The sequence below is a fragment of the Xiphophorus hellerii genome, chromosome 22, assembly GCF_003331165.1.
Source record: "Xiphophorus hellerii strain 12219 chromosome 22, Xiphophorus_hellerii-4.1, whole genome shotgun sequence".
Taxonomy (NCBI): Eukaryota; Metazoa; Chordata; class Actinopteri; order Cyprinodontiformes; family Poeciliidae; genus Xiphophorus; species Xiphophorus hellerii.
Window position 1 is genome coordinate 15,441,203 of NC_045693.1, and position 20,582 is coordinate 15,461,784.

A 20,582-nucleotide genomic window follows, 5' to 3' on the forward strand; every position below is an offset into this window, starting at 1 on the left:
ATAGAGCTGAAATATTATATATATTTATTATCAGTTCATGGAGCCAGGCAATGAAATTAAAACAGATATCTTAAGAATGACTTTATTCATCTTAGTTCTTAAGAGAACTAAAGTAAACAGACACCTCTATGTGTATGCTGAAGATTTTTATTTTTTTAAAAAAGAAACAGTTATAATTTGATCCAAAGTTTGTTGCTCATTAGTAGTTGCTTTACCAGAGCAGAAACATTTTTGAAAAAGCTTTAGGGAGCAACTGCCAAACGCTTACACAGTCACAGTGACTTCAGCACTTGCACTTGGACATGTTTATTTTTATGACATCATTTTTTCTGCCATAGCAGGTATTTGAATAATTGAGTATAATTTCTTTCAAGACGAGTGCAGTCAAGCTAGAGCCGTGTGAAGTTTTTGCAGGGGAACAAAATATTTGACGTATTTCTTGTGATTTTACTAATTGGGAGCCAAACTTATTATTCACAAAGACCAGAGCGGTAATTGCATGAAAGAAACAAGTGGAAGCTGGAGAGGAAGGAGAGCAGCAGGAGTGCAAGAGGAATCAGTGCAAACAGGAGGTGTTGTGCACTCTTAATAGCTTATTGTAGTGAACAGGAGAGGAGCTGAATAAAGCATTAAAGATGGTATTATGCCATTTCCACTGCACCATCCAACCTCCATGTACTAGAAAACAGTAGGTGTGAGAATATAGGGCCATCACCTCACTTAGCTGATAGTAGGGGATGTCATCTCAGTTCATCCATATTCATGACCAGATACTTGAAAATCCCTGAATTCTGCTGGGATGTGCTCTTGAAAAGGCAATCTTTTTAGGCGCACACATCGTACAGTTTTCTTTAGCTATGTCAAATGCTAACATGTGAGCATTTTAAAACACATATATGACTAACAATGAGTCATGATGGTGATGGTTTCTGGAGAGTAGATTTCAAGTTGCAGTTTCCTTTGCGTTTTGCTGCACTGCTGTATCAATAAGAGCATTGTTTTATGAACATGTCACCTGTGGGATATATCTCCTTTTAAAAGATGAATCTGGCCCAGGAGTCTCAGAAAACCGTGCTTCAAAAAAAAAAAAAACAGTGCAATGAAAAACCCACTTTTGAATTAACAAAGAAGAATGGTCTTTACAGAGTCCTTGTAATTACAGTTTCTGAACCTTCGTTTTATTTAGCTGTAGTTTCATTTTGACAATCAGTAAGAACTGCCTGAAGAATTTAAATCCAGTGGCAGATTCTGCAAAAGAAAAAAAGCCTTTTACTATCTAGCCATGCACTGCAAACAAAAAGCAAGGGCACACAGGGAGCAGGGCAAGAATTTTCTGTTTGTTTTGTTACGAATGCATTTCTGTACAACAGTGTACTGCATGTGATTCAACACACAATCCTGCAAGCCAACGACAGATTTAAACTTCCCTTCTTCCCCAATGTGTCACAGACTGTATCTGCATGCTCCAGTCTAACTATCAACAGAGATGATGTAACCCCCCACACACCACAGAAGCACAGATTTTCTTTTCCCTGCTCTGCTTCATGCAGCAAGCTGTTCATTGTTAGAGCTTGTCGGAGCTTCACTGTCAAAAATTATTGTTGTCATCACAATGTTGACCCCCATGCCCTTTGCTGGGATCTGAGATAAAGCATCACAGCCTGGTGGGCGATGTAAGTGACCATATTCATGCATCCCAGCTGAATGTATCTGCTTTGATTCTGAAGTCACTGGCATCTAACAGTCTGGAACAGATTTCAAATCCATTTATTAGACTTTGGGAAAAATAAGGGTCATAATTCATAACTGAAGAGAAAATGCAACCCTGGTAAACCAAAAATACTCCAAGAGTACATTGATGGTTCATCCATGAGGTCACAAGAAGACCAGAACAACATCTCAAGCTCTGCAGGCTTCACCACCTGAGTTAAGGTCAGGGTTCAATATTTAGCAATAAAAAAGAGACGGTGCAAAATTGCCTGTTTAAGAGAGTTCCAAGATCAGTGCCACTGCAGATCAAAAAGAACAGAAAGATCTGTCTCACATTGGCCTCCCAAAAATCTTGATAAACTTCAAGACTTTTGGGAGAGACAAAAGTGGAACCTTTGAATGGTGTATCCTGTCAGCTAAATCTAGTTTAAAAACAGTCCAGATTTTCAGAAACCTACTGACAGTCAAAGATGCTGGTGTTAATTTGAGCTATAGGGACTACTTCATGATCTGGACAACTTACTATAGAGAATGACATCATGAATTTTGATTCTGCCCAAAAAGTTTGCTGGAGAATGTCAGTCCATAAGTACAGGACCTTACAGCTTGGGCCACAAATTTCCAGTGGGAATACAATTGGGGTTTGTGGAAGATGATTCCATCAGTTTAATGGTAGCCTTCCTTACCAATTCCCAAACCAGTTATGAAATACTGCATGTTCTAATTTCAAACATTTAGCAACATAAGGTGAAGTTTATTACTTTCACCTCTCAATATTTTACCCATTTTGTGCCATGCACCTATACGACTGATTGAATAAACATCCACAACGTGACCCTACAATCATCATGCTAGAGTTAGTCAAAAGTTGTTGGTTTTGAATTTTAACTGCTCTTCTTGTGAGTCCAAACTGTTCAGTCTTTCTCATCTGACCATGAAACTTTTCTCAAGAAGAAACTGGCTTGTTCCAGATTTCAATTAAACCAAATCTGTGCCGGGAGCCAATATCGATCAGCGCCGCCAGGTGAAATATTCATTCTGAATTATGTAGAAGGTTCTTGACGGCTTCAAAAGCTGCTTGTTTTCTATGTGTGCAATTTTCCAAGGGGCATTTTTTCCAGATATTATTGGGACATCTGTATATAGTTAAGCCTGTATAAACTTTTGTAGATTTTTTTCATTCCATCTGTTTGTAAGAACAAAACTGAGCCGACGCTGAATGCTAATTGCAGTCAGGGTTAGCCTAAAAAAAGACCATGGTAAAAGTCAAGCAGACACATTGTTTGGCTTCTGCTGCAATCTGTCTCCTGCTGTTTTTTTGTAAAACGAGGACACATTGGCAAGTGCCAAACACAGCACCAGTAAAAGCTTTTTGTTGTTCCTTCTCTGCAGCTGTCCACAGAAACTGAAATCAGTGCTGACTGTGCCAGTGCTGATTTCAGGGCTTTTGTTTGAGCATGGAAAATACAAGCGTGCATGTGCATTTCATGTGTATGTGAGAGATGTGTTTGTTACATATTTATGTATATGTAAATGTATCTGTGTGACAGATGTATGTGCAAATAGCTATGCTGAGTGCAATCGCTCTTAAAAATTCATTACAAGCTTGCTCCTCCTAGAATCTATTTCTCTGTCACTGAACCTTTTGTAACAAATCTGTCTGATTTCTTCTGCATGCTTCACACAAGCTCGCACAAGTGTAAAAAATATATATATTCAAAACGTATATCCTAGAACTGGGTCCTTTAAACCAGGTTGTGTGCATTAAACCATGTTAACAGAAATTTAGGCAACAAATGGCCTAATATTGTTTTTATGTGGAGAGCAGCCAAAGCAATAAGGATGTCTGTCATCTAATAGCTACGTCTCATGGTTCCCTGCCTGTGACTGATGTCATCCTGAGATTCTGCTCTAAGCCTGCAGATATCATCCCAAACAGGGATATAAATCTGTAGCCACCACACACACAAACACACACGTACAGATAAGCAGCTAAAAACTGCGGTGTCTGAGCTAACTGGCAGCTACAGTAGTCAGATGCTTTGTGTCCCTGTCAAGCAACCTTCCTCTCAGATCCAACTTTAATAACAAAGAATCAAAGCCCTTGTGCAGTGCCATTTTTTACTTGACTGATTCTCCTGATTGTCTGTCTCCATGTGTCAGTCGAATCTCTGGACAAACAAGACCATGTTTAATTCACACAGAGCAAGCACTTTATAATACTTTTAATTTAAGCTGTTGAAACGGAAAACATGACCATAAAAATACCAAGACCCTCTTGGTTGTCTGGGCAGAGAAGTAATCAATGTCAGGTAGCTAAGATATACAGCCAATGTCAAAAACAAAAGTACAGCAGTCTCTTAAATGCAATTGTCATTCTGCATGTAGACTTTCAGATGTAAACAATCCATCCTATTATCCAAGGTAGGAACACTGAGAAAAAGTGTTCCTCACTGAATCGGTGTTTTCAGGTGCTCATTTTTAAGAAGTGAGCACCGAGTTGATGCTTCCAGTAAGGTAAAGTACCTTCCTCCTTGTTAGGTTTCATTCTTGATAACTAATGTCTGATTCAGCTCTAGATGAGTTAGTATAAGTGTGTCTGAGTGTGTCTCCATTGCAGCGTGTTCCTCACAATTTCAGGTGTGAATATGAGCAGGAGCGTGGGTCATTGCTCCAATAAAATCATTTGCAGCAACACTCAGCAATGGAGAATAGCGAGATTGTGGTTCTGATGGACTCAAATAAACCTACATATCTGTGTCTTAAATTCAAACAGCCAAAAGTGTCAAGTAGATAAGATTAAAGCCTAAAATGATGTTTCATCTCAATCTAAATCTGGGTGTTCTTACGAATATTTAATAGTAAGAAACAGATTGCAATGGAGACACACCCAACTTGGCTGGAACCGAACCAGATATTAACTGAATAGAGTGAGAATTGACAATGGAGAGCCACAGCATGATCAATACAGTATATCCTAACTTGATCAGCTCAGTCGGTTGGGTGCCTCCTCAGCATCTGGCCTCTGAACTAGTAATTATTAAGTATTTATAACCTTTCATCAAAGGTTAACTTACTGAAAACTGAACAATATCTTCCATGTCAGTGCATGAGAGGAAAATATGGACAATCTCAAACTATAACAATTGCTCAAAATAAATGGATCTTTATACTTTCTCTAAAATTCATACCAATAGATGAATCAAACTGTTACTCAAAATAAATAAAGACGTTACCTCTGATGCCTCAGACAGATACGTCTGTTACGGTCATTATCTAACAAAGGGCAGCAGTGACTCCATGCAGTTTGGGTAATAATTTGAAAACAAATGGTGTAGGATTACTATTACTAAAATTATTCAAAATTGCATGTACTCCTTTCTGCATGTGCCTTTAAGTGAAAAGAATTTGCTAACTTAGAGTCATTACTGATATCTTACTGTAACTAAGACAAGCTAAGCCTGTGAAATTGGAAAGAGAACTCAATTTTAAAAGAACTTTAAAATATGGGTTCCATTTCAGCTACTAATTAAGTTCATATCTTTCACATTTACCTACAATTAAAGTTTTGCATAATGTATATTTACATAGTTTAAAAATACCCTAGTCCATTTGGGGGTTTATTTTTTTTTGTTTGTTTATTTTGTTTTTATTTCTTGCAGTATTTGCTGCAAAAAATCATGTAACTTATCCTTAAGGAATAAGTTATACGATTTGAAACTCTTCAATTAAGAGTTTCAGCTAAGCAGAAAATTGCCTTACAGTCCTAACACAAATCAAATCAAAGGCATGTGCAGAAACAAAACAGAGCACAGGCGCTTTTTTTTTTTTGAAAGTATCAGCATTACACTATTAGAAAGAGATGGAGGGAAAAGGAGGGTGAACATACGAAGGAAAAAAAAAATTTAATTTCTTTTTAAAGCTGCTGAGTGCTGCACAGCACAGTCAGTGACACATTTCCTACTGTTTTGTCCTTTGTTCCAGAACATGTGCCCATTGTAATTAAGGAATGACTAAAGTAAAGTACTGATTCAAAGCTTTTAGAAAGTTAAATGCCATTAACATTTCCTCTGGTTGAATGCTGCGATTTCTTTCTGCACTTTTATCCTCTTTTATGGCCAGTTCTCAAAGTTAATAAAAAAGCCTCCTTTGAAAAGAGCAAATAGCTGAAGACCTTCGTTCACCACAGAATTTATATTTAGGTAAGTTTGAGGTTGTGGCATACTCTTTTTGTTTACAGACACTGAATAGAGCAGTGAGTTTAAGATCGACAAAGCTTCGAATATTGTTTTATAAATATCTCCACAGCTTCAACTTTGACCTTTCTACTGTGTACTCTCATTTTTATATCTGCTTGTTCACTTATATGATCAGAAAAACATTGTCACATACAACTCCAATAAAATACATTAGGTGTTTAGTAAAAAAAAAGGGCATAAAGAATTTTAACTGGGAAGGAGAAACAAAAAATATGAAAAGAGTCAACACACTTTTGCCATGTATCTTTTACTGTAGTTAGATTTCAGAAAATTAAATATATTCTATTATATTTCCTTCATCCATGTACTTTTTGTTATTATTGTAACCTCTGACAGTACAAACTCAAGCACTTTTTCCAAAATTTGTTCTGATACTTTCTTATTCTAACCTGTATTAGATATTTTTCCTCAAAGTTCTACACAAAAACACCTCATTATAACAATGTGGATTTTTTCTTTTTTAGTTTCTTTTAAATGTATAAAACATAAGAAGCCAAGAAATCCTTTTAACACAAATGCTCACAGTCTTTGCTTAACACTTTGTTGATGAAAAATGAACTCTTTCCACAGTTCTCCTTTGAAATGTTTCTTGAACTTAACTGGAGTCCACCTATGGTGAATTCAGTAGATTAAACTTGATTTGGAAGGACACACACCTGTCTATATAAGGTGCCACAGTTGACAGTGCAAACACCAGGCTTGACATCAAAGGAATTGTCTGTATAGTTGCACACTAACTCACAAATGTCTTTTGTAACATAGCTTGGCTTTAAAAGTTGCTATAAATGATTAAACTGTACTCATGCTCACTATGTTTTTACTTGCCGAACAAAATTATGCTGGTAGCCTAAATGTAAAAGGCAGGGGAGGTAACTAAGTTGAACTCTTCAAAAAGAGAGACACATAATCCTTCAGGTCACAAACCAGAGTGTGGCTGTCATCCCAGTGTGTGGGGGATGAAAAACACTGCAAGGGCTTCTATGGTCTCCTAATGCCTCTCACATCCTGAAGGCTGATGCTGCCATTTGTCCTAAAATCTGAGCTTGTTTTGACGTCTGTGTGAAAGCAGTCGACAGTTCGCTCATGTGAGTCACAGGCGTTGCTTCTTCTCAACAAACCAAAACAAGAAAGTTGAAGCAGTTCAGCTCCGGGTGTGGAACAAAAGAGAAGAACAAGAGTACAAAGTCTGCAAAGTATTTTTGAAAACTTTCAAAGAGCACCGATCAAGAGCTGTCTTATTGTGCAAAATGTGACTGTACATTTAGAGCAGTTTGATGATTAAGCCTGTGTGAGCTCACAGGCTTTATCATCCTCTGGCTTAGTAAAATCAGAGTCAAGTTCCTCTGACTCTCACAGCAGCTTCAGATTCAGAAGAGTTTTTGATTTGGGAAACATGGCTCAAGTTTCAGGTTTCAGGTTTCAGGACGGCATGAGAGCAAGAAAAGGCGGAAAAAAGATCAGAATAAATTGAAGGTCTATTTTAGTATTTTTAAAGTAATCTGCACTGTATTTAAATTTAGTTAATCACTGCAAATGATATAAGTAGGAAAGGCAATTATTGTTTCACATAAACACAAGTTTGTTTGGTTACATATTATCCCTTAAAAACTGAAAACATCTTTTGATAAGTCCATGCTGGTTATTTTTTCAGATATATAAACTTTTTTTGGATGATCCAAAACATTTGAGTGTAACGGGGGTAAAAAAACATAAATAAAATCTCTATTGAATGGCGCTTTGGGCTTGCCTAAAAAAAAGGGACTGCCTCCATGCAGAAGCATTAGAGTTAAATGAAATTTCATGCGTGACTGTGTTTAAAATCTCCCACAAGACAGTGCCGCTGCCAATTTTAATCATTTATACCATAACAATTAAGCAACAGCTCATCAACAGCAACATTTATGTGATTGCATCCTTCTTCTCGCACTTAAACCGTAATTGCAAACATATTTCGCAAATCAGCCTATTCATTTGAGGATAACTGTTTGCCGACAAGCGGTAAACAGAAGCATTCATCTGAAAGCGAAACGAGACACTTTTGCTTTGACTTTTCAAATGCAGTTCAATCAGAATATTTAGATTAAACCCTCCTCGCACAAACAGCCTCCAAGCGACTTTTCACCCTCTGCTTACTTTAGATTCAGATCACACAGTTGAATTTGAAATTGCATCACTGTTAAACGCGTGACAGGTGATGAAGCTGCACAGAATGACATGGAAGAAGGTGGATGGTCGGGACAGAGGTGTGACTGTTGGTGATTGGACCAGTTACCCTGTGGGTAAAAATAGTAGCAGAATGTAAGAGTGAGATGGGTGGGAAAAATGTATTTTTACATTTCAGTCTCGGCCACACACAGTTTTCTATTAGATGACAGATGACACGCTTCGCACCCTGCACACTGCAGATATCACTCAGCGCTTTTTCCTTCCCTCGTTTCTCGCTCACCTCTCCATCTGGCTCCCAATTTTACCACCTTCCCATCAGCACCACCCCCCACGTATACCCACAGTGCATTGCCTATTTCTTTTCTCTCTCAACACTGGCACTCCAGCCAGGTATGTTAATGAAGTTGTCACCTGAGGGGTATCAGCACAACTTCCACAAACTTCTCGCTTAATTTTACTTTAATTTAATCAGCCACTTCCCATCGTCTTCCGTTCTGTGTGTGTTTCTGCATTTGGAAACTTTTTTTTTTTTTTCCACTGAACCTCATCACCAGTTTCATATTAGCTAGACTCCCTCTCCATCTGCCACAAGCATAAATGTGGGACAGAATTAGCAGCAGGTTTCTCTGTGGTTATCCAACATTTGTGATGCATCATTGCAACATGGTGAGAATCTCAAACATTCTCTTAAATGTTCTATAAGGAACAGAAAACATAAGATCTGATGTAGTTTTTAATTTGTTGTTTCTGTTGCTGTCACCTTTTTGAAGAACAACCGACAAGCAATTACCTGTACCTCCATTCATATGTATCATTGTTTCACCATCGTCTTCATCGTGTGACATAAATGCTAACTGTGGGTGTTTGTGGAGACGTGACTAAGGTGTATCACATCATGCCAGCAGTTTTCCACATCTGCATATACTCTTCAAATGACCTTGCTGTTTCACATATTGTCTCCTTCTGCTTGAACGTCAGCACTGTCAATCACACAACTCTCCTCAGCTGCCTGCGGTGTTGCCACTGGGCTCCTCTAACGAGCAACACGTCAGCGTTATAGGACAAACGCCACAGGCCAAACTGTCCGACATGAAGAAAAACCTTGACCACATATGAGGGAAGTATTAAGGAGGAAAGTTAATAGGTTAGCTTAAATTTTGGAAAAAGCATGGCTCTCCTTTTCCTCCTGGATGCCCGGGTCCCGAGCGGATGTCGTCACGGCCGGCAAGGAAACGGCAAGGCACGATGACGTCACAGAAATACAGAGTTTAATTCAATAGAAAACACCGTATGAATTTAACAAGAAACTTCAGAGTACACAGAAGTACATTCTTTACCTGAGACAAAAGAATTAAAAGAATAAGAACAAAGGCGCCTTTGGAGACAGCTGATGCTTAAAAGCAAAACAGGGCAGTTGTCTGAATTCTTATTATTGAGCATTCCCTTTTCTAGTGAAGGCGTTTCTCTTTGTTAATATATGCAAATAGGGCGTACCCCTGTTTTGACCAACCAAGAGCTACCTTGAAAAAAAAACTTAGACCTTCCCCTGAGTTTTAATGACAGATATCAAGAGTCATTTTAGTTATTGAAATTATAAGTTATTTTCACAAAACCTATCTTGCTCCTCTGCAGTCAGCTTCTCCAAAGATTTGAATCTTTACTTTATCACAAACAATAATGAGATAGAAGTCTTTTCCAACCTGTAAAACATAACATTCAAACCATTCTCTTTTGATTCCGATATTGTCATAGTTAGTACATTTTCAAATACATTCCATTTATTAGATTAGTACTTGTAGTTTTGGTAATATACTTTAATCTAACATACTATTGCTATTAATATTAAGAAGGTATATCAGAAATTAAACCTAAGTGTTTCCAAGATTCCTAAGTTTGTGATCAACTCCAGATGTGATCAACTCCAGATGCAACTCTGAGCTCCTTGGGAGCCGGGGAAGATATTCTTTATGGCCTACTAATTTAAAGCCTTTCAGGAGCATGTGTTTTATGGCTGCTTTAAATTTACAGCCTTGCCAGGAGAATGTTTATCTAGGAATGTTGATCTACTTAAACACACATGGCATTAGCTTAACTATATTAAACAATCAAAAAATAGCCATATTTCCTTAACAGAAGACAAAAACAATTCTTGGTCTTTTCTTGGTAGTTTTATTTAGAGGACTTCATAAGAAGGTGTCTGTATCAAAAAGCATCCGTTGCATCATTAATTTGGTGCCATTCTTTCAGTGATCATTGTACATTACTTAAAACTTGGGTAGAGTAAAGGTATTCCGATCTGCTCTAAAGCAGCTTTCTAAACTGAAGGGCGATAGGTATTTTTGGACTGAATCTTGAAACTCTCTTAATTGTGCAACATTCTAAAAACTAGCGCATATAAATGAGGTAAAATCTGGTGTGAAGTGAAAATAAACAATTGCAACAGTCAAGGTTTGGAACTGCACAGTAATGTGGCAAAGTGCCCAGTAGGCCTCAGTTGCCTCGGTTAAGGTCAGCGCTCATGCTTTAAAAATAAGAAAGTCAAAGGGCAAAAAAAGGAGCAGGTATAGAAGATTCTCAAGATGACAAACAGCTGCAGACAAAAAAAAAACAAAACACAAATTCCATTTGCAAAGAAATTATTGATGATCCACTTGACAATTTGAAGGATGTATGTTTCATATCATCTGGAGGTAAAACTACCAAGATTTCAAAAACAAACAAAAAAAACCATTCAGCATGATGTTGGCAGTGTAATAGTCTAGGTCTATTAATTAATTGATGGATCCATTAATTCTGCTCTTTGGCATAAAGTCCTAAAGTAGTTCAAACAACAGTGCAGTAATCTGAACCACCAAGTCCAACCCTGATTGACTCAGAATATAGCAAATTATGTCACAATTTGTGCTCTAAAATTTTCTGTATTTAACCAAATTAAATGAATTATTTAAGCTGGAGTACCCAGGGAGAACCAAAACATGCACCGGGAGAACATGGAAACTTCATGCAGAAAGACCCCAGGTCGATATTTGAACCTAGGACCTTCTTGTTGATGGGCCACAGTGCAACCAGCTGCACCAGTCTGCCATGTTCGTCTGGAGAAGCAAACAAGATCCATTCCAGGTGACCATGGTGTTCTGCAACACACACCGATAGATACAGTTGATTTACTGCTACATTCTCAATCCTGGCTTCATTTTATTTTCTTTCCTTATTTTTCTACGCACACAAGACAAGTCCCTCTCTTGCATGCTCACACCCAACCCTACAGTAAACTGCATCATAAGGTGGTCGATCAAACATATAATTTTCCTCCTGTGCTGACAGAGGTCTCTCACCAGTGAACAGAGACAAGCCGCTTTATCGACTGGCGTCCAGAGGCCTCAGCAGCTATAATAGCAGTAATAAGTGAGTGGCCCAGTCAATAGAGTTTCTATTAGTGCACTGCTCCCTCAGCTCAGCGCCAGCACACACAGAAAGCATGAGAAAGAAAAAGAGAGAGAGAATGAAGGAGAGCCTTGGGATCCCTATGAAGTTCAGGAAGGAGCAACAAAGTCCTGGGGGAAATTTGCTATGCGGGAGCAAGTGTGTACAAGAGAGAGGACCAACAGGGGATCAATATCAGGAATAAATAGGCACCGACACACGTCTCAGATATTAGTTGTAATATCTGATGCAAACCACTGCTAAATAAATGAACATCACAAATATGTAAAACATGCACATTACTCTGTTGCTGATGGATTGGTCATAAACATGTCATGTTATCCACCTGCAGAATCATGTTAGCAGCAGTCTCAGGCAACCACATTCATGTAGATAGATAGATAGATAGATAGATAGATAGATAGATAGATAGATAGATAGATAGATAGATAGATAGATAGATAGATAGATAGATAGATAGATAGATAGATAGATAGATAGATAGATAGATAGATAGATAGATAGATAGATAGATAGATAGATACACACACCTTGGTGCTTGCTCGAGGCAAGATGGACTCATCTAGGCGAGGGCCAACATACTTGTGCTGCTTCGCTCTAACAGAGGGGGTAATGGCCAAAGGAATCACCCCGATTCATCCCTGAACATCTCATAATACCACCTTTTACTAAATTAATAATGCTACACTGCTTAAGGAGACAACTATTAATCTGACAGCTCAGGAGCTCGCAAGTCAAACAGAAAAAGAACAATGGGAGTTTCAGCTGAGCAGTTTGAGGTAAAGAAAATATGAAAAAATAGTTTTATCTAGATGCGGCAATTTATATTTAGTTATTACAACTTTGAGTATGTAATTTAAATCAAAACTTTACAAGAGGCTTGTAGTCAGCCTCTTCAATTTCCTGAACTAAAGAGGTACTTTTTGAGCTTTGAATCATGCTACAATGTTATTCTCTCATCAAAAACACACATGAAGTGTTGCCTTGATTCTTTCAAGCATCTTTGAGAAATTCTTTAATCTCCTGTGGCAATGATCCAGCTGGGCAAAACACGTGGGGGAACCAAACAGCACCTATTCACACAAAGCTCCTCCTCAGAGCTGCAGTCTCCGAGTTTCTAAGCTTCCAGCTCACAGAGCACCCTTCCTCCCACCCAGCTCCTTCAGACTAGCAGCAGCAGCAATTAGCAAACACCTGGTGGGACTGCTTATCTACTGAGCTTATTGTATGAACTATTTCTTAGGCTTAATGGAGAAACATTGTTGTGATGACGTGTTGAAGGCAGAGTATTGGAGCAAGAGCTGTTTAAGAAGCTCTTGCTCTGTCTGTTTAAGAGCAAGAGCTTCTTAAACAGACAGAGGCCCAATTTCAAGGTGTTACATTCCAAAATCAAATGTCCTTGATATATACAGCATTTTTGTAACAATAGAAGGTAACGTATTTCCTTGATTGTGCTATAAAATGGCTCTATGTGCCTGGAAAATACAGAATACATCCCCTTTAATTCTTTAAAACAGAGTTTCAATTTATGAAACTTTATTTGATGTATGAAAACAAAACAATTGTTGCATTAGGACAAGTTTATAATTAGGCAAGCATAAAAACCATAAAATGTGGATTAGTCAAATCTGCATCGAAACTTCTATACAGACTGTTTACCGACCATTTAAAACACAGTTAGTGTAAAATTACTATTTATAAGAACATAAACATGGGGAAATGTTTCTAGAAATATCCCTTTTTTTTGTGAACCCAATATCAACCTGGGTGTATCATGAAAACTCATCCTAAATAAGCCAAAATCTTTGCAGAAACTAGAACAATAAAAAATTTTAATTTGTGTGTGCTCCCAAGTGCTAAAAACAAGAAATATACTTGACACGGAATTTTAGATGGGAAAGTGCCACATAAAAATGTGCACAGATTGAAAAAGTTCCATCCCTATAGCCCATCTGAGTCAACATTGTGGTGTGCAGTTGGAAAAAGAACTCAAATTATATAGCAAAGCAAATAAGAACAAAGGAAAGGACTCGTGTTTTCAGCTAGAAAAAAAAAAGAGTCGCATTTGGAGAGTCTGAATCATTTTGAAGCTGCCATCACAAAGGACTCTTGATCTTAAAGTGTTGAAAACAGATGACCAAAGTCTGCCCAGTGCTGTCCGTCATCAGTTATTAAATGTCAGCTAAGATACAAGTGAAACTTTTCTATATGTGAAAAGCAATGAGGGGACTAGGATGTGTCCCTAAAGCACTTTGCGAGAAGCAAGTTATGTTTTTTTTTTATGCCATCAGTGGAGTCTTTAGGTCAGAGAGACTATAGAAGCAACGCAGTACTTTTTATTTTCATAATAATTGCACTGAATTAGTATTTTCCTTCAAAAGCTGTTTTGTGTCCAGATTACACATAATCCGAGTGGGCAGCAGTGCATCTGAACACAAACTTGAACTGAAAAGGGGGCAAAATCAGGGAAGGCATTATGAATAACATTTTCACGTCGGTTTGAATTGATACTGACAGTCACTGAGGCCTCAGATGCTGCATATGGGAAGCTGTAAAGAGGAAAAACAAATTAAAACAGAAATGACTCAAAGTAATGTCCCAAAAATAAAAGCGCAGCCAACTGTATTGAAGCATGCCCTCCAATGTTACACAAAACATAACGTCTGCTGAAAATAACAAAGCACAAACAGCACAGTTCATAAAAAAGTTCCTGAGACACCAAGTGCTGAAAAAATGTCTTGGGCAAAATCCATCCACCCTTTAATCGATCCAGTGCTTTACATTTGCAAAAGCTAATGCTAATGCTAACTGACCTAGATGGAAATTAATATCAAATACACTAACATATCCTTGACCTGATACTTATGTCTAGTTTAGGGAACTGAATATGACAACAGAAGTGTGAAAAACAATGTTACAAGTATAAACATTGAGTGTTTTGCCGAATCAATTTATTATTACATCATGATGCATATTTTTAAGTATCCAGAAGCTCTTCTCTCTTTTTCTCAGACTCACACATGTTTGGCGTGCGTGTGTGTGCATAGGGGTGAGTTTTCTCCCCACAGACAAAGACATCAGCAGCCTAATCTTGCAGTTAGAAATGGAAAAAGCTCAAAATAAGACAGACAACTCAAAAACACTGACTTGGACTTTTCTCTCAAACTCATTATACGTTTTTTGCGAACATTTAGAGCTCGGATTAATTGTCTCGTCATTTTACAGATGGTTAAGCAGAGTCTTGTCTTTTTATGTTGACTTAAAAAATGTAAAGTGCTGTGGCATAATTGTTTTGACAATAAACTTCTTGCATTGTGAGACTAATGTGTAAAATAAAAGACACACAATTGAAAAATAAGCTGAATACACAAAACAGAATGGAGGAAATGAAATATTTTTTGCTGGTTGGCTTTCTGACAGTTTTTTTCTCCCCATCTCTGAGTATTGTACCTGGGAGCTCAGTGTACAGGTCTTGTTCCAAAACTTGCCAAGTCATCATTACTGATGCAAAGCTAGCTCGTGGAAGAAAAAAAAGAAGAAAAAAAACCCACAGTCTACAGATTCTGTGGACTAAAATCGGACTGAGTTTTACTGAGTTGTAAAATAACACTCAGCCACTGCAGATAGTGGAATGCATGCAGTGTTTCACTTGCTTTAAGCTGTCTACTGAAAATATTGCACCAAAAATATGAGCAATTGTCTATTCAATTATAATCCGTTTAAAATACTCTTTCATTTTATGAAAAAATGTCTATAATGCTACCTTCTCTATTTCTTTTAAATACACTTACAAGGCAGTAAAATGCAGTATAGTTTCAAGTATTTCTAATTTACATCCAGATAAAGGGATTAATCAGATTTAGATTCAGAAGCTAATCTTTCTCTGGAAATGGTTCCATAATACATGTAAGAAATTTTGGAGTCTTGCCTAAATCAGAATTGAGTAAAAATTGAAAGCGATTATGAACCACTATGTTGTTCTGCTAGTTAATATGGTTTTCTTTTGTGTCTGGTCGATTACACCTGTGCATGTCATTAGAGTTTCCTGTCTTGTCCAAACGCCACCCCAAAGTAAGAACTTTGCCACATTTTGTGCGTCACACTTGAGCTTGAAGAAATGCAACTTGACCACTTTTCTTCTCTTGTGATCAGGTGGCTTGGTCTGAACTTCAAGGTTGGACTCAACGTGTCAGAATCAACATTTGAGAAATTCTCATTTGTTGTGGCACATTCATGTGCACCGAGGAGCACAGCTGTGTGCGGCTAATGAAACACCTGAGCCCACCCACTTGCTTGATCATATTTGCTATCAGGGAGCAAATGCAATAACAAGAGAAGGATCTTAAATTCTAAGTGACAACCAAAGCCCCAGGGTGTTTGGATAATGAATGTAGAGGATAGAAATCTTTGCAGGAAAAGAAGAGGCAGAGAGAGCGAGCATGTTTATGACCAAAGGACCACAAAGCTGTCTTTTGAGCTCCATTGTGACCACAGAACAGTTTACATCATTGACAGTGTTTTTCTGGACTGGTCAGAGAGTCAAAGTCCACCATAAATAATCACAAATCCCATCTTAGCAACTCTGCAGCTCTCTCATTATGAGGCTCTAGCAGCTGTTGGGCCCTGAACAGGAAAGTTGGGGCTAATTGTTGTGAGTGTGAGGGTAATCCTCGCGCTTTTGAGCTTCTTCCCAAAACCCAGATTGGCTTGGCAAAGAGATGGAGACACTGGGAGTAGCAGGGGATTGTGTGAGATTTTCCAAGTGAGAGTTAAAAAAAAGAGAGGGAAAAGAAAAATGGGAGGATGGGAAGATGGGTGAAGCACAGCCTGGAGAAGATAGGTGGAATAACAGAAGGATGGACGTATGAGCCAGATGGAGAAGAGAGAGAAGAAAAAAAAGATATGAACAGGAAGAGCATGCCAGTTCATGTGAAGTGTGTGTATGTGCGATTTCTCTTGTATGCGTGCACCAGACTGGGTAAGCCTCCCTTTATTTGCTGTAAGGATTAAGCACACGGCTCCAACACATGCACATTCTCAGGCTTACCGTGGTGCCAGACTCTGAGGCACACTCACAAGGGAACGCATGAAAAGGGAAAAAAAAAAAAACTGTGAACACAACGGCTGCAGAAATGATGAGCACATTCAACAACTCCAGTTGAAGGCTTCACCACAAGAATGGATGTGAGGACAAGGACAGTTTATTATGCGGTGTGGGAAATTGTGAACGCCAAGACATGCTGTTGACACTTCAAGAGAGCTGTTCTGTGATTGGAATTGGTGCCCTGGAGAAATTTCGCATCTTTAAATTTGAAACTGGGAATTTCTTCCATTATGTTTTGTAGTTTTTGTGCCTCCTGAAGGCAGAGCCAGGTGCTGCTGATAGATGAAGCAGCTCAAACTATAGGGATGTCAAGCAGGTCAAATATTGTCATGCCAGTTCCCTAGGTCTGAGTAACATTTAATCTTAGCTGACTCAGAAGTAGATTATCCAAATAAAAACTAAATTCCCTAAATCCTTCAAATGGATGAAACAGCAGCAAGAACAGATGTGCAATTGCTGCCATACAGAAGATAAAAGAGCCAAGATTAGCTCTATGAGTAACCTAGTCAACACTGGGAGGACTTCCAGTCCTTTCTTTACTGCACTAGATAAATTTATTCATATTCATATATCAAAAGCTCCCACATACAATAGTTGGGGATACTGTGGGCATTCTGTGACCTTCGTGGACTCTACTCACACTGACGGTTGGTATTTCATAGTCGAGCATACTGATTGCCTACAATTTTTGTGATGAAATTACTTAATTTCCTAAGTGGACAGTACCAAGTCCAAGAAATGGACATCTGCCCCCCATTTCTTCACCACCAGGGCAGCCACTGCACACCTGCGAGTGCGGCACAGAGTGTGAGTCAACTTTTTATGCCAACTTCCAACCTTACCGGCTCGGTGAGGTCAAAAAAATTTACCATCCGTCGGATGTTTGAGTCCAAATTAAGTTCACTTCAGGTATGCTTCTGCAGAGTGAAGTATGCCCAACTTTATGTGGGTCTCAAGAGTTTCTTTTGATTTTGTTTATGATTCACTGACTGTAAGTCGACAGCACCGGCTGTGCTTGTTCTCAATTATTTGATCAACATAAAGTTTTCATTTTAATAACATTTTATTTTAAAAATCACAGTCTTTCCAATGATTCGCATCTCAGCCGCTGCAGGCCTTGACTGAGCACTGATGTTTGTTTACTGCTTTCACTTCAGAGTGCTAAAAGATTCACCCAATAAAATTCTGACAGGCACACCCGGAGACTCACAATATCTTCACATAGACACATACTCATGTCCCTGACCTACATATGAGCAATTTGCCAGCGCTGCGTCTCTCCCACTTAAGATTCCAAACAGAGTCTGCCTCTTTTCTGTTTCCTGCAGCAACAGTGTTTGTGTTTGTAAAACACTTTGTGATATTATAATGAAAAGATTTGATCAGAAGTGCAAAAGAGTGAAAAAAAAAGTCTTAATCTTACATTGCTAGAACTGGTTCAATGCCTGGAGAAACATTTGCTTTCAAGTGAGTAATATGTATGTTTGGAATGAATTATTTTGTGCAAAAATAAACCTCTAATGCAATAGTCCTTTTGGCAATTGTGGTATGTCACATCATAATACATGTGCTACAGTAGGTGCAAGGGTGCGGAAAAGTATTTGAACTCCTTACAGATTTTTAATTCAGTTCAGTTTCCATTCAGTTTATTTATATAGCACCAATTGTCATTTTGAGGTGAGACAAAAACAGTGTTTTTTTTATCTTGCTTGTTTTTTTGATACACCCTACGATGTTTAAAATAATCAAACAAATTTTAACATCAGCCAAACATAATCTGAGTAAATATAAAAAGCTTTCCAAAGATGACATGATTTATTTGTGGAGAAACTTATCCAAACTGTCATGATCTTGTGTAAAAAAAAAAAAAAGTAACACTCCACCACCTCTTCTTGTTAAACTATGATTAATGTTAAGTTTAATTTTATGAGCTGCACCCAGAACCTCATTCCTGCTAGACATGCAGAATAAAAAATGAATGAAATATTATCTGTGTGCCAACATAAAGTAGGCTCATCTGAAAAAGCAATGTGTCATGCCCAATCTGAGCCAATTGAAATACAGATGTGAAACAAAGTCAACAACCTTAATCAGTTTGAAAAGGACTACATAGTTATTTCCAAAGCTTTGGGGATTCCAGTAAACCACAGTGAGAGTCATTATCAAAAAATGGAGGAAACACCAGGGATCTTTGCCAGGCGCGACCAACCTACCAAAATTTCTCAGAGTGCAACAGAAACTCATCCAGGAGGTCACAATAGAGCCCAAGTCTAGATGACTTTTTTTCCCTTAGTAAATAAGATCATCATTGAAAACTACTTTTTGTATTTACATCGTAGCTACATTTGATGGTGGGAAGCATGTAGGTGTCATGAAAAACTAAAAATATTGTGTTAGCTGACCCTTTTCTCTCAGTGCTGTTTCTCCAAAACTAAATAAGTGTTTTTAATTCTCATTTCTCACTTTGTCCTGCAGGTGAATCTCTATCCAAAATTAATCAAATCAATAGGGCACTCCATAAAAACATTTTTCTCCATTTTTTTGTCATTGTCTGATGTGCTGAACTTAGCGATAGGTCCCAAATAAAGACATGCACCCAACAATGGCATTAGTATGTTAAAGTAAACCTGGCCAGCCTGTTCATCTGCTTCAAATAAATTAAATCAAACAAAGATTTACTTAAATAACATCTCCTGTGTAGTGCGGCAGGCATGATTTCCTCCACAGCTTTTCCCCTCCTGAGACACAAGGTCTCATTTCTTCATTGCCGACATCTGCCCAGTTCTTGTTATATTTATTGCAATGACATAAACAGGTCAGCTCAGATTTTATCATTTACTCATAACTGTGTGAACTGACATGAATATGTTGCCTCCTCAGCTCATCTGTCCTAGAAAAAAAACTATTTCTAGAGGTCAGACAGAAATGTCTTATACCAGCTCTTTACCAATAGATGTTAATAGTCATATAATGACCAAAAGTGTGTTATTTTGGCAGAAAGTTAGATTCAAAATTATAGGAATGATCATAGAAAGAGTAAATTAAATATTTCTTCGCTGTGGAAAGAGAAATAGTTTTTTAGTGATGCTGTCGAAGGTGTGAGTGTGTTAAATGTGGTTACTCTACGTGATGCAAGCAGGATGCAACTGAGGCTTTAAAGAGTCCTCTAATCCAAGAGCTTCCTGACGTTTTTATCAAGCAGAACGAGGAGACGCAGAAGCGGACAGGGACAAGAGCCAACTGGCAACCAAGACAACACAAAACAGTAAACAATCTACAAAGCTTTTGTCTTTTCGAATGGATTGGATGTGATTTCTTCTCTCAGTGCTGCCAACTCACACACTTTTTCCAAATTTTCAAAGTCACGGCGAGGTTAATATCACAGCTTCAGCGGATGGATTTGGATTCTAACTAATCATCAGGTAATTTTTTTTGTGGAATCATTGTGGATTTAAAATACAAACAGAGACAGGCCCACACATCTGCTTCTCTCCAGGTTACTCTGGGTGTATTCAACTTAAACTATAGGAAAACATTGCATCAAATAAAAACTCACTCCAATCCAAACTCCTGCGATTACTTGTATCATTTTGCTGAAGGTCACATTGCAGAAAGTGTAACAAAGCCCTGTGTAAAAGCACAAGGAATGTTTTCTCTATTTTCGGGGGTCATTGCTTTTATGAGTGCAGGTTTTTGGCCTAGAGATATAAGAGCCATTTGTTGAAAACAAGTGAGGAAGGAACACGGTGACAAATGAATAGAGGAGCTGAATAATTTAACTTAGAGAGCAGAAATGTTCTCTCGGTGTGGCCTCAACACCTCCATGAAAAAGCCAGGCAACTGGCGGCTAAAAAATTGTATAAAGAGGAAAAGGAGAGAGAGGCATGGAGAGAGCAATT